The sequence below is a fragment of the Phyllobates terribilis genome, unplaced genomic scaffold (assembly GCF_046119375.1).
Source record: "Phyllobates terribilis strain yellow unplaced genomic scaffold, ASM4611937v1 Scaffold_3737__1_contigs__length_71202, whole genome shotgun sequence".
NCBI classification, from domain to species: Eukaryota; Metazoa; Chordata; class Amphibia; order Anura; family Dendrobatidae; genus Phyllobates; species Phyllobates terribilis.
The window spans coordinates 1-16,165 of record NW_027366490.1 but is presented as its reverse complement, the minus strand read 5'-3'; the positions used below and the strand labels follow the sequence as shown (position 1 = coordinate 16,165).

At 45.1% G+C, this 16,165-nt stretch overlaps 13 non-coding genes across 13 annotated transcripts; all 13 read right to left on the bottom strand.

Moving 5' to 3' along the window:
• Positions 1 to 46: 46 nt before the first annotated feature.
• On the bottom strand, positions 47 to 237 carry LOC141248536 (U2 spliceosomal RNA). The gene has a single exon (XR_012311728.1). It is a non-coding gene; the product is annotated as a U2 spliceosomal RNA (small nuclear RNA).
• Positions 238 to 1,355: 1,118 nt separating this feature from the next.
• Positions 1,356 to 1,546, bottom strand: LOC141248535 (U2 spliceosomal RNA). The gene has a single exon (XR_012311727.1). It is a non-coding gene; the product is annotated as a U2 spliceosomal RNA (small nuclear RNA).
• A 1,118-nt stretch (positions 1,547 to 2,664) lies between these two features.
• Positions 2,665 to 2,855, bottom strand: LOC141248534 (U2 spliceosomal RNA). The gene has a single exon (XR_012311726.1). It is a non-coding gene; the product is annotated as a U2 spliceosomal RNA (small nuclear RNA).
• A 1,118-nt stretch (positions 2,856 to 3,973) lies between these two features.
• LOC141248533 (U2 spliceosomal RNA) lies at positions 3,974 to 4,164 on the bottom strand. Its single transcript, XR_012311725.1, has one exon. It is a non-coding gene; the product is annotated as a U2 spliceosomal RNA (small nuclear RNA).
• Positions 4,165 to 5,282: 1,118 nt separating this feature from the next.
• Positions 5,283 to 5,473, bottom strand: LOC141248532 (U2 spliceosomal RNA). The gene has a single exon (XR_012311724.1). It is a non-coding gene; the product is annotated as a U2 spliceosomal RNA (small nuclear RNA).
• A 1,118-nt stretch (positions 5,474 to 6,591) lies between these two features.
• Positions 6,592 to 6,782, bottom strand: LOC141248531 (U2 spliceosomal RNA). The gene has a single exon (XR_012311723.1). It is a non-coding gene; the product is annotated as a U2 spliceosomal RNA (small nuclear RNA).
• Positions 6,783 to 7,900: 1,118 nt separating this feature from the next.
• Positions 7,901 to 8,091, bottom strand: LOC141248530 (U2 spliceosomal RNA). Its single transcript, XR_012311722.1, has one exon. It is a non-coding gene; the product is annotated as a U2 spliceosomal RNA (small nuclear RNA).
• A 1,118-nt stretch (positions 8,092 to 9,209) lies between these two features.
• Positions 9,210 to 9,400, bottom strand: LOC141248576 (U2 spliceosomal RNA). Its single transcript, XR_012311765.1, has one exon. It is a non-coding gene; the product is annotated as a U2 spliceosomal RNA (small nuclear RNA).
• Positions 9,401 to 10,518: 1,118 nt separating this feature from the next.
• LOC141248564 (U2 spliceosomal RNA) lies at positions 10,519 to 10,709 on the bottom strand. Its single transcript, XR_012311754.1, has one exon. It is a non-coding gene; the product is annotated as a U2 spliceosomal RNA (small nuclear RNA).
• Positions 10,710 to 11,827: 1,118 nt separating this feature from the next.
• LOC141248552 (U2 spliceosomal RNA) lies at positions 11,828 to 12,018 on the bottom strand. Its single transcript, XR_012311743.1, has one exon. It is a non-coding gene; the product is annotated as a U2 spliceosomal RNA (small nuclear RNA).
• A 1,118-nt stretch (positions 12,019 to 13,136) lies between these two features.
• On the bottom strand, positions 13,137 to 13,327 carry LOC141248540 (U2 spliceosomal RNA). Its single transcript, XR_012311732.1, has one exon. It is a non-coding gene; the product is annotated as a U2 spliceosomal RNA (small nuclear RNA).
• A 1,118-nt stretch (positions 13,328 to 14,445) lies between these two features.
• LOC141248523 (U2 spliceosomal RNA) lies at positions 14,446 to 14,636 on the bottom strand. Its single transcript, XR_012311716.1, has one exon. It is a non-coding gene; the product is annotated as a U2 spliceosomal RNA (small nuclear RNA).
• A 1,117-nt stretch (positions 14,637 to 15,753) lies between these two features.
• LOC141248529 (U2 spliceosomal RNA) lies at positions 15,754 to 15,943 on the bottom strand. The gene has a single exon (XR_012311721.1). It is a non-coding gene; the product is annotated as a U2 spliceosomal RNA (small nuclear RNA).
• Positions 15,944 to 16,165: the final 222 nt, after the last annotated feature.

Here is a 16,165-nt window from a genome sequence, read left to right as displayed (position 1 = left end):
AAAACATTGAATTCAATTCTTTCTGATTTTAGAAACTGCATTAAAGAAGGGGTGCACCGGTCCTGGAGATACTGCAATACCAGGTCAATGCGTGGAGTGGACAGAGCAAGCTCTTTTTCCATCTCCCTGTTCTAAAAATCCATTTAATATATGGTCCCCAGATAGGGGACGTATCAGATATTAAACTGATAAGAACAGATACTACACTTGATCTTAGCCAAAAGGCCGAGAAGCGATAACCAGAATTGGTTTCAAACTACGGAGCCACCCAAGGATCCTAAAAAGTCCATTTGTGGAGATGAGCTCCTGGACTCCCGTTAAGAAGACATGTTGTCAACCTCTAGATCCCTTACATGCCTGCACTTTTCGGCTTGCTGCTGCTGCAATCCACGCGTTTTAGATCTGCATAACTCCACCTCTTTAAACACAGCACCTTCACCCCCTGCTGTTCCCACCCGCCTCAACACCGTTGGAAGGGAGGAGAACCAATTAAGGCGGGGGGTGGGGTGGAACGAGCATCTGTCTACCCTTAGCAGGAGGGCTCCTGATTACATACCTCTCCTGCTGCTGCTGCTGCTGCTGGCTGTCCAGCAGCAGACTGAAGGTGGCTGCTGCTGTGCACAGGTATATAAAGGCTCAGAGCCTATTATGACACGCGCAGCCAGCGTTCCATTGCCACATTCCATCTACTGCAGGCAGGATACCTGGCTGGCTGAATGTCGCTGAGAAGCTCACAGAGACCGCCATAAGCAACAGTTTAACAGAATGCCACAGACTAATCAACCAAACTTTTTGGGTTGGGTTCTCTTTTATAGTCTGCAGGCATTAAATGAAAGAAGTCAGTGTTCCAGCAGAAGGAGACAACGTTTCAGAAAAGGCATTGTAGCAAACCAAAAAAGAAATTTTAAGCGCAGCAGTGTAACCAGCGCACATACCTGTTAGCTCGGGTGAGTTTAAAAGGCTGCTGTTGATAACAAGGGCATTTGCTAAATAGATGGTGTGTGTGCAACAATATACTGAAAGGTCAATTATATTGTGCAGCTTATCTCACCACCTGTAGTTATTTAGGTGAAAGCTCCAAAATGCTTGCCTAATATGTCTGTTTATCCAAAAGGAAGTAGAAAGGGAGAGCTAGAAAGATAGCATTGCATCACATTACATGGCAATGCAATGCACAGTTGCTGAAGTTGAACCAAAATGAGCTTGTAATCTGGCTTCTGCAACTTTGAACATGAAAAATCCAATGAGGAGAAGAAAAGCAGAGCCAAAGAGTCCATCCCAAAATCCGACAAACAAGCAAAATGAACAAAAAACATTGAATTCAATTCTTTCTGATTTTAGAAACTGCATTAAAGAAGGGGTGCACCGGTCCTGGAGATACTGCAATACCAGGTCAATGCGTGGAGTGGACAGAGCAAGCTCTTTTTCCATCTCCCTGTTCTAAAAATCCATTTAATATATGGTCCCCAGATAGGGGACGTATCAGATATTAAACTGATAAGAACAGATACTACACTTGATCTTAGCCAAAAGGCCGAGAAGCGATAACCAGAATTGGTTTCAAACTACGGAGCCACCCAAGGATCCTAAAAAGTCCATTTGTGGAGATGAGCTCCTGGACTCCCGTTAAGAAGACATGTTGTCAACCTCTAGATCCCTTACATGCCTGCACTTTTCGGCTTGCTGCTGCTGCAATCCACGCGTTTTAGATCTGCATAACTCCACCTCTTTAAACACAGCACCTTCACCCCCTGCTGTTCCCACCCGCCTCAACACCGTTGGAAGGGAGGAGAACCAATTAAGGCGGGGGGTGGGGTGGAACGAGCAGCTGTCTACCCTTAGCAGGAGGGCTCCTGATTACATACCTCTCCTGCTGCTGCTGCTGCTGCTGGCTGTCCAGCAGCAGACTGAAGGTGGCTGCTGCTGTGCACAGGTATATAAAGGCTCAGAGCCTATTATGACACGCGCAGCCAGCGTTCCATTGCCACATTCCATCTACTGCAGGCAGGATACCTGGCTGGCTGAATGTCGCTGAGAAGCTCACAGAGACCGCCATAAGCAACAGTTTAACAGAATGCCACAGACTAATCAACCAAACTTTTTGGGTTGGGTTCTCTTTTATAGTCTGCAGGCATTAAATGAAAGAAGTCAGTGTTCCAGCAGAAGGAGACAACGTTTCAGAAAAGGCATTGTAGCAAACCAAAAAAGAAATTTTAAGCGCAGCAGTGTAACCAGCGCACATACCTGTTAGCTCGGGTGAGTTTAAAAGGCTGCTGTTGATAACAAGGGCATTTGCTAAATAGATGGTGTGTGTGCAACAATATACTGAAAGGTCAATTATATTGTGCAGCTTATCTCACCACCTGTAGTTATTTAGGTGAAAGCTCCAAAATGCTTGCCTAATATGTCTGTTTATCCAAAAGGAAGTAGAAAGGGAGAGCTAGAAAGATAGCATTGCATCACATTACATGGCAATGCAATGCACAGTTGCTGAAGTTGAACCAAAATGAGCTTGTAATCTGGCTTCTGCAACTTTGAACATGAAAAATCCAATGAGGAGAAGAAAAGCAGAGCCAAAGAGTCCATCCCAAAATCCGACAAACAAGCAAAATGAACAAAAAACATTGAATTCAATTCTTTCTGATTTTAGAAACTGCATTAAAGAAGGGGTGCACCGGTCCTGGAGATACTGCAATACCAGGTCAATGCGTGGAGTGGACAGAGCAAGCTCTTTTTCCATCTCCCTGTTCTAAAAATCCATTTAATATATGGTCCCCAGATAGGGGACGTATCAGATATTAAACTGATAAGAACAGATACTACACTTGATCTTAGCCAAAAGGCCGAGAAGCGATAACCAGAATTGGTTTCAAACTACGGAGCCACCCAAGGATCCTAAAAAGTCCATTTGTGGAGATGAGCTCCTGGACTCCCGTTAAGAAGACATGTTGTCAACCTCTAGATCCCTTACATGCCTGCACTTTTCGGCTTGCTGCTGCTGCAATCCACGCGTTTTAGATCTGCATAACTCCACCTCTTTAAACACAGCACCTTCACCCCCTGCTGTTCCCACCCGCCTCAACACCGTTGGAAGGGAGGAGAACCAATTAAGGCGGGGGGTGGGGTGGAACGAGCAGCTGTCTACCCTTAGCAGGAGGGCTCCTGATTACATACCTCTCCTGCTGCTGCTGCTGCTGCTGGCTGTCCAGCAGCAGACTGAAGGTGGCTGCTGCTGTGCACAGGTATATAAAGGCTCAGAGCCTATTATGACACGCGCAGCCAGCGTTCCATTGCCACATTCCATCTACTGCAGGCAGGATACCTGGCTGGCTGAATGTCGCTGAGAAGCTCACAGAGACCGCCATAAGCAACAGTTTAACAGAATGCCACAGACTAATCAACCAAACTTTTTGGGTTGGGTTCTCTTTTATAGTCTGCAGGCATTAAATGAAAGAAGTCAGTGTTCCAGCAGAAGGAGACAACGTTTCAGAAAAGGCATTGTAGCAAACCAAAAAAGAAATTTTAAGCGCAGCAGTGTAACCAGCGCACATACCTGTTAGCTCGGGTGAGTTTAAAAGGCTGCTGTTGATAACAAGGGCATTTGCTAAATAGATGGTGTGTGTGCAACAATATACTGAAAGGTCAATTATATTGTGCAGCTTATCTCACCACCTGTAGTTATTTAGGTGAAAGCTCCAAAATGCTTGCCTAATATGTCTGTTTATCCAAAAGGAAGTAGAAAGGGAGAGCTAGAAAGATAGCATTGCATCACATTACATGGCAATGCAATGCACAGTTGCTGAAGTTGAACCAAAATGAGCTTGTAATCTGGCTTCTGCAACTTTGAACATGAAAAATCCAATGAGGAGAAGAAAAGCAGAGCCAAAGAGTCCATCCCAAAATCCGACAAACAAGCAAAATGAACAAAAAACATTGAATTCAATTCTTTCTGATTTTAGAAACTGCATTAAAGAAGGGGTGCACCGGTCCTGGAGATACTGCAATACCAGGTCAATGCGTGGAGTGGACAGAGCAAGCTCTTTTTCCATCTCCCTGTTCTAAAAATCCATTTAATATATGGTCCCCAGATAGGGGACGTATCAGATATTAAACTGATAAGAACAGATACTACACTTGATCTTAGCCAAAAGGCCGAGAAGCGATAACCAGAATTGGTTTCAAACTACGGAGCCACCCAAGGATCCTAAAAAGTCCATTTGTGGAGATGAGCTCCTGGACTCCCGTTAAGAAGACATGTTGTCAACCTCTAGATCCCTTACATGCCTGCACTTTTCGGCTTGCTGCTGCTGCAATCCACGCGTTTTAGATCTGCATAACTCCACCTCTTTAAACACAGCACCTTCACCCCCTGCTGTTCCCACCCGCCTCAACACCGTTGGAAGGGAGGAGAACCAATTAAGGCGGGGGGTGGGGTGGAACGAGCAGCTGTCTACCCTTAGCAGGAGGGCTCCTGATTACATACCTCTCCTGCTGCTGCTGCTGCTGCTGGCTGTCCAGCAGCAGACTGAAGGTGGCTGCTGCTGTGCACAGGTATATAAAGGCTCAGAGCCTATTATGACACGCGCAGCCAGCGTTCCATTGCCACATTCCATCTACTGCAGGCAGGATACCTGGCTGGCTGAATGTCGCTGAGAAGCTCACAGAGACCGCCATAAGCAACAGTTTAACAGAATGCCACAGACTAATCAACCAAACTTTTTGGGTTGGGTTCTCTTTTATAGTCTGCAGGCATTAAATGAAAGAAGTCAGTGTTCCAGCAGAAGGAGACAACGTTTCAGAAAAGGCATTGTAGCAAACCAAAAAAGAAATTTTAAGCGCAGCAGTGTAACCAGCGCACATACCTGTTAGCTCGGGTGAGTTTAAAAGGCTGCTGTTGATAACAAGGGCATTTGCTAAATAGATGGTGTGTGTGCAACAATATACTGAAAGGTCAATTATATTGTGCAGCTTATCTCACCACCTGTAGTTATTTAGGTGAAAGCTCCAAAATGCTTGCCTAATATGTCTGTTTATCCAAAAGGAAGTAGAAAGGGAGAGCTAGAAAGATAGCATTGCATCACATTACATGGCAATGCAATGCACAGTTGCTGAAGTTGAACCAAAATGAGCTTGTAATCTGGCTTCTGCAACTTTGAACATGAAAAATCCAATGAGGAGAAGAAAAGCAGAGCCAAAGAGTCCATCCCAAAATCCGACAAACAAGCAAAATGAACAAAAAACATTGAATTCAATTCTTTCTGATTTTAGAAACTGCATTAAAGAAGGGGTGCACCGGTCCTGGAGATACTGCAATACCAGGTCAATGCGTGGAGTGGACAGAGCAAGCTCTTTTTCCATCTCCCTGTTCTAAAAATCCATTTAATATATGGTCCCCAGATAGGGGACGTATCAGATATTAAACTGATAAGAACAGATACTACACTTGATCTTAGCCAAAAGGCCGAGAAGCGATAACCAGAATTGGTTTCAAACTACGGAGCCACCCAAGGATCCTAAAAAGTCCATTTGTGGAGATGAGCTCCTGGACTCCCGTTAAGAAGACATGTTGTCAACCTCTAGATCCCTTACATGCCTGCACTTTTCGGCTTGCTGCTGCTGCAATCCACGCGTTTTAGATCTGCATAACTCCACCTCTTTAAACACAGCACCTTCACCCCCTGCTGTTCCCACCCGCCTCAACACCGTTGGAAGGGAGGAGAACCAATTAAGGCGGGGGGTGGGGTGGAACGAGCAGCTGTCTACCCTTAGCAGGAGGGCTCCTGATTACATACCTCTCCTGCTGCTGCTGCTGCTGCTGGCTGTCCAGCAGCAGACTGAAGGTGGCTGCTGCTGTGCACAGGTATATAAAGGCTCAGAGCCTATTATGACACGCGCAGCCAGCGTTCCATTGCCACATTCCATCTACTGCAGGCAGGATACCTGGCTGGCTGAATGTCGCTGAGAAGCTCACAGAGACCGCCATAAGCAACAGTTTAACAGAATGCCACAGACTAATCAACCAAACTTTTTGGGTTGGGTTCTCTTTTATAGTCTGCAGGCATTAAATGAAAGAAGTCAGTGTTCCAGCAGAAGGAGACAACGTTTCAGAAAAGGCATTGTAGCAAACCAAAAAAGAAATTTTAAGCGCAGCAGTGTAACCAGCGCACATACCTGTTAGCTCGGGTGAGTTTAAAAGGCTGCTGTTGATAACAAGGGCATTTGCTAAATAGATGGTGTGTGTGCAACAATATACTGAAAGGTCAATTATATTGTGCAGCTTATCTCACCACCTGTAGTTATTTAGGTGAAAGCTCCAAAATGCTTGCCTAATATGTCTGTTTATCCAAAAGGAAGTAGAAAGGGAGAGCTAGAAAGATAGCATTGCATCACATTACATGGCAATGCAATGCACAGTTGCTGAAGTTGAACCAAAATGAGCTTGTAATCTGGCTTCTGCAACTTTGAACATGAAAAATCCAATGAGGAGAAGAAAAGCAGAGCCAAAGAGTCCATCCCAAAATCCGACAAACAAGCAAAATGAACAAAAAACATTGAATTCAATTCTTTCTGATTTTAGAAACTGCATTAAAGAAGGGGTGCACCGGTCCTGGAGATACTGCAATACCAGGTCAATGCGTGGAGTGGACAGAGCAAGCTCTTTTTCCATCTCCCTGTTCTAAAAATCCATTTAATATATGGTCCCCAGATAGGGGACGTATCAGATATTAAACTGATAAGAACAGATACTACACTTGATCTTAGCCAAAAGGCCGAGAAGCGATAACCAGAATTGGTTTCAAACTACGGAGCCACCCAAGGATCCTAAAAAGTCCATTTGTGGAGATGAGCTCCTGGACTCCCGTTAAGAAGACATGTTGTCAACCTCTAGATCCCTTACATGCCTGCACTTTTCGGCTTGCTGCTGCTGCAATCCACGCGTTTTAGATCTGCATAACTCCACCTCTTTAAACACAGCACCTTCACCCCCTGCTGTTCCCACCCGCCTCAACACCGTTGGAAGGGAGGAGAACCAATTAAGGCGGGGGGTGGGGTGGAACGAGCAGCTGTCTACCCTTAGCAGGAGGGCTCCTGATTACATACCTCTCCTGCTGCTGCTGCTGCTGCTGGCTGTCCAGCAGCAGACTGAAGGTGGCTGCTGCTGTGCACAGGTATATAAAGGCTCAGAGCCTATTATGACACGCGCAGCCAGCGTTCCATTGCCACATTCCATCTACTGCAGGCAGGATACCTGGCTGGCTGAATGTCGCTGAGAAGCTCACAGAGACCGCCATAAGCAACAGTTTAACAGAATGCCACAGACTAATCAACCAAACTTTTTGGGTTGGGTTCTCTTTTATAGTCTGCAGGCATTAAATGAAAGAAGTCAGTGTTCCAGCAGAAGGAGACAACGTTTCAGAAAAGGCATTGTAGCAAACCAAAAAAGAAATTTTAAGCGCAGCAGTGTAACCAGCGCACATACCTGTTAGCTCGGGTGAGTTTAAAAGGCTGCTGTTGATAACAAGGGCATTTGCTAAATAGATGGTGTGTGTGCAACAATATACTGAAAGGTCAATTATATTGTGCAGCTTATCTCACCACCTGTAGTTATTTAGGTGAAAGCTCCAAAATGCTTGCCTAATATGTCTGTTTATCCAAAAGGAAGTAGAAAGGGAGAGCTAGAAAGATAGCATTGCATCACATTACATGGCAATGCAATGCACAGTTGCTGAAGTTGAACCAAAATGAGCTTGTAATCTGGCTTCTGCAACTTTGAACATGAAAAATCCAATGAGGAGAAGAAAAGCAGAGCCAAAGAGTCCATCCCAAAATCCGACAAACAAGCAAAATGAACAAAAAACATTGAATTCAATTCTTTCTGATTTTAGAAACTGCATTAAAGAAGGGGTGCACCGGTCCTGGAGATACTGCAATACCAGGTCAATGCGTGGAGTGGACAGAGCAAGCTCTTTTTCCATCTCCCTGTTCTAAAAATCCATTTAATATATGGTCCCCAGATAGGGGACGTATCAGATATTAAACTGATAAGAACAGATACTACACTTGATCTTAGCCAAAAGGCCGAGAAGCGATAACCAGAATTGGTTTCAAACTACGGAGCCACCCAAGGATCCTAAAAAGTCCATTTGTGGAGATGAGCTCCTGGACTCCCGTTAAGAAGACATGTTGTCAACCTCTAGATCCCTTACATGCCTGCACTTTTCGGCTTGCTGCTGCTGCAATCCACGCGTTTTAGATCTGCATAACTCCACCTCTTTAAACACAGCACCTTCACCCCCTGCTGTTCCCACCCGCCTCAACACCGTTGGAAGGGAGGAGAACCAATTAAGGCGGGGGGTGGGGTGGAACGAGCAGCTGTCTACCCTTAGCAGGAGGGCTCCTGATTACATACCTCTCCTGCTGCTGCTGCTGCTGCTGGCTGTCCAGCAGCAGACTGAAGGTGGCTGCTGCTGTGCACAGGTATATAAAGGCTCAGAGCCTATTATGACACGCGCAGCCAGCGTTCCATTGCCACATTCCATCTACTGCAGGCAGGATACCTGGCTGGCTGAATGTCGCTGAGAAGCTCACAGAGACCGCCATAAGCAACAGTTTAACAGAATGCCACAGACTAATCAACCAAACTTTTTGGGTTGGGTTCTCTTTTATAGTCTGCAGGCATTAAATGAAAGAAGTCAGTGTTCCAGCAGAAGGAGACAACGTTTCAGAAAAGGCATTGTAGCAAACCAAAAAAGAAATTTTAAGCGCAGCAGTGTAACCAGCGCACATACCTGTTAGCTCGGGTGAGTTTAAAAGGCTGCTGTTGATAACAAGGGCATTTGCTAAATAGATGGTGTGTGTGCAACAATATACTGAAAGGTCAATTATATTGTGCAGCTTATCTCACCACCTGTAGTTATTTAGGTGAAAGCTCCAAAATGCTTGCCTAATATGTCTGTTTATCCAAAAGGAAGTAGAAAGGGAGAGCTAGAAAGATAGCATTGCATCACATTACATGGCAATGCAATGCACAGTTGCTGAAGTTGAACCAAAATGAGCTTGTAATCTGGCTTCTGCAACTTTGAACATGAAAAATCCAATGAGGAGAAGAAAAGCAGAGCCAAAGAGTCCATCCCAAAATCCGACAAACAAGCAAAATGAACAAAAAACATTGAATTCAATTCTTTCTGATTTTAGAAACTGCATTAAAGAAGGGGTGCACCGGTCCTGGAGATACTGCAATACCAGGTCAATGCGTGGAGTGGACAGAGCAAGCTCTTTTTCCATCTCCCTGTTCTAAAAATCCATTTAATATATGGTCCCCAGATAGGGGACGTATCAGATATTAAACTGATAAGAACAGATACTACACTTGATCTTAGCCAAAAGGCCGAGAAGCGATAACCAGAATTGGTTTCAAACTACGGAGCCACCCAAGGATCCTAAAAAGTCCATTTGTGGAGATGAGCTCCTGGACTCCCGTTAAGAAGACATGTTGTCAACCTCTAGATCCCTTACATGCCTGCACTTTTCGGCTTGCTGCTGCTGCAATCCACGCGTTTTAGATCTGCATAACTCCACCTCTTTAAACACAGCACCTTCACCCCCTGCTGTTCCCACCCGCCTCAACACCGTTGGAAGGGAGGAGAACCAATTAAGGCGGGGGGTGGGGTGGAACGAGCAGCTGTCTACCCTTAGCAGGAGGGCTCCTGATTACATACCTCTCCTGCTGCTGCTGCTGCTGCTGGCTGTCCAGCAGCAGACTGAAGGTGGCTGCTGCTGTGCACAGGTATATAAAGGCTCAGAGCCTATTATGACACGCGCAGCCAGCGTTCCATTGCCACATTCCATCTACTGCAGGCAGGATACCTGGCTGGCTGAATGTCGCTGAGAAGCTCACAGAGACCGCCATAAGCAACAGTTTAACAGAATGCCACAGACTAATCAACCAAACTTTTTGGGTTGGGTTCTCTTTTATAGTCTGCAGGCATTAAATGAAAGAAGTCAGTGTTCCAGCAGAAGGAGACAACGTTTCAGAAAAGGCATTGTAGCAAACCAAAAAAGAAATTTTAAGCGCAGCAGTGTAACCAGCGCACATACCTGTTAGCTCGGGTGAGTTTAAAAGGCTGCTGTTGATAACAAGGGCATTTGCTAAATAGATGGTGTGTGTGCAACAATATACTGAAAGGTCAATTATATTGTGCAGCTTATCTCACCACCTGTAGTTATTTAGGTGAAAGCTCCAAAATGCTTGCCTAATATGTCTGTTTATCCAAAAGGAAGTAGAAAGGGAGAGCTAGAAAGATAGCATTGCATCACATTACATGGCAATGCAATGCACAGTTGCTGAAGTTGAACCAAAATGAGCTTGTAATCTGGCTTCTGCAACTTTGAACATGAAAAATCCAATGAGGAGAAGAAAAGCAGAGCCAAAGAGTCCATCCCAAAATCCGACAAACAAGCAAAATGAACAAAAAACATTGAATTCAATTCTTTCTGATTTTAGAAACTGCATTAAAGAAGGGGTGCACCGGTCCTGGAGATACTGCAATACCAGGTCAATGCGTGGAGTGGACAGAGCAAGCTCTTTTTCCATCTCCCTGTTCTAAAAATCCATTTAATATATGGTCCCCAGATAGGGGACGTATCAGATATTAAACTGATAAGAACAGATACTACACTTGATCTTAGCCAAAAGGCCGAGAAGCGATAACCAGAATTGGTTTCAAACTACGGAGCCACCCAAGGATCCTAAAAAGTCCATTTGTGGAGATGAGCTCCTGGACTCCCGTTAAGAAGACATGTTGTCAACCTCTAGATCCCTTACATGCCTGCACTTTTCGGCTTGCTGCTGCTGCAATCCACGCGTTTTAGATCTGCATAACTCCACCTCTTTAAACACAGCACCTTCACCCCCTGCTGTTCCCACCCGCCTCAACACCGTTGGAAGGGAGGAGAACCAATTAAGGCGGGGGGTGGGGTGGAACGAGCAGCTGTCTACCCTTAGCAGGAGGGCTCCTGATTACATACCTCTCCTGCTGCTGCTGCTGCTGCTGGCTGTCCAGCAGCAGACTGAAGGTGGCTGCTGCTGTGCACAGGTATATAAAGGCTCAGAGCCTATTATGACACGCGCAGCCAGCGTTCCATTGCCACATTCCATCTACTGCAGGCAGGATACCTGGCTGGCTGAATGTCGCTGAGAAGCTCACAGAGACCGCCATAAGCAACAGTTTAACAGAATGCCACAGACTAATCAACCAAACTTTTTGGGTTGGGTTCTCTTTTATAGTCTGCAGGCATTAAATGAAAGAAGTCAGTGTTCCAGCAGAAGGAGACAACGTTTCAGAAAAGGCATTGTAGCAAACCAAAAAAGAAATTTTAAGCGCAGCAGTGTAACCAGCGCACATACCTGTTAGCTCGGGTGAGTTTAAAAGGCTGCTGTTGATAACAAGGGCATTTGCTAAATAGATGGTGTGTGTGCAACAATATACTGAAAGGTCAATTATATTGTGCAGCTTATCTCACCACCTGTAGTTATTTAGGTGAAAGCTCCAAAATGCTTGCCTAATATGTCTGTTTATCCAAAAGGAAGTAGAAAGGGAGAGCTAGAAAGATAGCATTGCATCACATTACATGGCAATGCAATGCACAGTTGCTGAAGTTGAACCAAAATGAGCTTGTAATCTGGCTTCTGCAACTTTGAACATGAAAAATCCAATGAGGAGAAGAAAAGCAGAGCCAAAGAGTCCATCCCAAAATCCGACAAACAAGCAAAATGAACAAAAAACATTGAATTCAATTCTTTCTGATTTTAGAAACTGCATTAAAGAAGGGGTGCACCGGTCCTGGAGATACTGCAATACCAGGTCAATGCGTGGAGTGGACAGAGCAAGCTCTTTTTCCATCTCCCTGTTCTAAAAATCCATTTAATATATGGTCCCCAGATAGGGGACGTATCAGATATTAAACTGATAAGAACAGATACTACACTTGATCTTAGCCAAAAGGCCGAGAAGCGATAACCAGAATTGGTTTCAAACTACGGAGCCACCCAAGGATCCTAAAAAGTCCATTTGTGGAGATGAGCTCCTGGACTCCCGTTAAGAAGACATGTTGTCAACCTCTAGATCCCTTACATGCCTGCACTTTTCGGCTTGCTGCTGCTGCAATCCACGCGTTTTAGATCTGCATAACTCCACCTCTTTAAACACAGCACCTTCACCCCCTGCTGTTCCCACCCGCCTCAACACCGTTGGAAGGGAGGAGAACCAATTAAGGCGGGGGGTGGGGTGGAACGAGCAGCTGTCTACCCTTAGCAGGAGGGCTCCTGATTACATACCTCTCCTGCTGCTGCTGCTGCTGCTGGCTGTCCAGCAGCAGACTGAAGGTGGCTGCTGCTGTGCACAGGTATATAAAGGCTCAGAGCCTATTATGACACGCGCAGCCAGCGTTCCATTGCCACATTCCATCTACTGCAGGCAGGATACCTGGCTGGCTGAATGTCGCTGAGAAGCTCACAGAGACCGCCATAAGCAACAGTTTAACAGAATGCCACAGACTAATCAACCAAACTTTTTGGGTTGGGTTCTCTTTTATAGTCTGCAGGCATTAAATGAAAGAAGTCAGTGTTCCAGCAGAAGGAGACAACGTTTCAGAAAAGGCATTGTAGCAAACCAAAAAAGAAATTTTAAGCGCAGCAGTGTAACCAGCGCACATACCTGTTAGCTCGGGTGAGTTTAAAAGGCTGCTGTTGATAACAAGGGCATTTGCTAAATAGATGGTGTGTGTGCAACAATATACTGAAAGGTCAATTATATTGTGCAGCTTATCTCACCACCTGTAGTTATTTAGGTGAAAGCTCCAAAATGCTTGCCTAATATGTCTGTTTATCCAAAAGGAAGTAGAAAGGGAGAGCTAGAAAGATAGCATTGCATCACATTACATGGCAATGCAATGCACAGTTGCTGAAGTTGAACCAAAATGAGCTTGTAATCTGGCTTCTGCAACTTTGAACATGAAAAATCCAATGAGGAGAAGAAAAGCAGAGCCAAAGAGTCCATCCCAAAATCCGACAAACAAGCAAAATGAACAAAAAACATTGAATTCAATTCTTTCTGATTTTAGAAACTGCATTAAAGAAGGGGTGCACCGGTCCTGGAGATACTGCAATACCAGGTCAATGCGTGGAGTGGACAGAGCAAGCTCTTTTTCCATCTCCCTGTTCTAAAAATCCATTTAATATATGGTCCCCAGATAGGGGACGTATCAGATATTAAACTGATAAGAACAGATACTACACTTGATCTTAGCCAAAAGGCCGAGAAGCGATAACCAGAATTGGTTTCAAACTACGGAGCCACCCAAGGATCCTAAAAAGTCCATTTGTGGAGATGAGCTCCTGGACTCCCGTTAAGAAGACATGTTGTCAACCTCTAGATCCCTTACATGCCTGCACTTTTCGGCTTGCTGCTGCTGCAATCCACGCGTTTTAGATCTGCATAACTCCACCTCTTTAAACACAGCACCTTCACCCCCTGCTGTTCCCACCCGCCTCAACACCGTTGGAAGGGAGGAGAACCAATTAAGGCGGGGGGTGGGGTGGAACGAGCAGCTGTCTACCCTTAGCAGGAGGGCTCCTGATTACATACCTCTCCTGCTGCTGCTGCTGCTGCTGGCTGTCCAGCAGCAGACTGAAGGTGGCTGCTGCTGTGCACAGGTATATAAAGGCTCAGAGCCTATTATGACACGCGCAGCCAGCGTTCCATTGCCACATTCCATCTACTGCAGGCAGGATACCTGGCTGGCTGAATGTCGCTGAGAAGCTCACAGAGACCGCCATAAGCAACAGTTTAACAGAATGCCACAGACTAATCAACCAAACTTTTTGGGTTGGGTTCTCTTTTATAGTCTGCAGGCATTAAATGAAAGAAGTCAGTGTTCCAGCAGAAGGAGACAACGTTTCAGAAAAGGCATTGTAGCAAACCAAAAAAGAAATTTTAAGCGCAGCAGTGTAACCAGCGCACATACCTGTTAGCTCGGGTGAGTTTAAAAGGCTGCTGTTGATAACAAGGGCATTTGCTAAATAGATGGTGTGTGTGCAACAATATACTGAAAGGTCAATTATATTGTGCAGCTTATCTCACCACCTGTAGTTATTTAGGTGAAAGCTCCAAAATGCTTGCCTAATATGTCTGTTTATCCAAAAGGAAGTAGAAAGGGAGAGCTAGAAAGATAGCATTGCATCACATTACATGGCAATGCAATGCACAGTTGCTGAAGTTGAACCAAAATGAGCTTGTAATCTGGCTTCTGCAACTTTGAACATGAAAAATCCAATGAGGAGAAGAAAAGCAGAGCCAAAGAGTCCATCCCAAAATCCGACAAACAAGCAAAATGAACAAAAAACATTGAATTCAATTCTTTCTGATTTTAGAAACTGCATTAAAGAAGGGGTGCACCGGTCCTGGAGATACTGCAATACCAGGTCAATGCGTGGAGTGGACAGAGCAAGCTCTTTTTCCATCTCCCTGTTCTAAAAATCCATTTAATATATGGTCCCCAGATAGGGGACGTATCAGATATTAAACTGATAAGAACAGATACTACACTTGATCTTAGCCAAAAGGCCGAGAAGCGATAACCAGAATTGGTTTCAAACTACGGAGCCACCCAAGGATCCTAAAAAGTCCATTTGTGGAGATGAGCTCCTGGACTCCCGTTAAGAAGACATGTTGTCAACCTCTAGATCCCTTACATGCCTGCACTTTTCGGCTTGCTGCTGCTGCAATCCACGCGTTTTAGATCTGCATAACTCCACCTCTTTAAACACAGCACCTTCACCCCCTGCTGTTCCCACCCGCCTCAACACCGTTGGAAGGGAGGAGAACCAATTAAGGCGGGGGGTGGGGTGGAACGAGCAGCTGTCTACCCTTAGCAGGAGGGCTCCTGATTACATACCTCTCCTGCTGCTGCTGCTGCTGCTGGCTGTCCAGCAGCAGACTGAAGGTGGCTGCTGCTGTGCACAGGTATATAAAGGCTCAGAGCCTATTATGACACGCGCAGCCAGCGTTCCATTGCCACATTCCATCTACTGCAGGCAGGATACCTGGCTGGCTGAATGTCGCTGAGAAGCTCACAGAGACCGCCATAAGCAACAGTTTAACAGAATGCCACAGACTAATCAACCAAACTTTTTGGGTTGGGTTCTCTTTTATAGTCTGCAGGCATTAAATGAAAGAAGTCAGTGTTCCAGCAGAAGGAGACAACGTTTCAGAAAAGGCATTGTAGCAAACCAAAAAAGAAATTTTAAGCGCAGCAGTGTAACCAGCGCACATACCTGTTAGCTCGGGTGAGTTTAAAAGGCTGCTGTTGATAACAAGGGCATTTGCTAAATAGATGGTGTGTGTGCAACAATATACTGAAAGGTCAATTATATTGTGCAGCTTATCTCACCACCTGTAGTTATTTAGGTGAAAGCTCCAAAATGCTTGCCTAATATGTCTGTTTATCCAAAAGGAAGTAGAAAGGGAGAGCTAGAAAGATAGCATTGCATCACATTACATGGCAATGCAATGCACAGTTGCTGAAGTTGAACCAAAATGAGCTTGTAATCTGGCTTCTGCAACTTTGAACATGAAAAATCCAATGAGAGAAGAAAAGCAGAGCCAAAGAGTCCATCCCAAAATCCGACAAACAAGCAAAATGAACAAAAAACATTGAATTCAATTCTTTCTGATTTTAGAAACTGCATTAAAGAAGGGGTGCACCGGTCCTGGAGATACTGCAATACCAGGTCAATGCGTGGAGTGGACAGAGCAAGCTCTTTTTCCATCTCCCTGTTCTAAAATCCATTTAATATATGGTCCCCAGATAGGGGACGTATCAGATATTAAACTGATAAGAACAGATACTACACTTGATCTTAGCCAAAAGGCCGAGAAGCGATAACCAGAATTGGTTTCAAACTACGGAGCCACCCAAGGATCCTAAAAAGTCCATTTGTGGAGATGAGCTCCTGGACTCCCGTTAAGAAGACATGTTGTCAACCTCTAGATCCCTTACATGCCTGCACTTTTCGGCTTGCTGCTGCTGCAATCCACGCGTTTTAGATCTGCATAACTCCACCTCTTTAAACACAGCACCTTCACCCCTGCTGTTCCCACCCGCC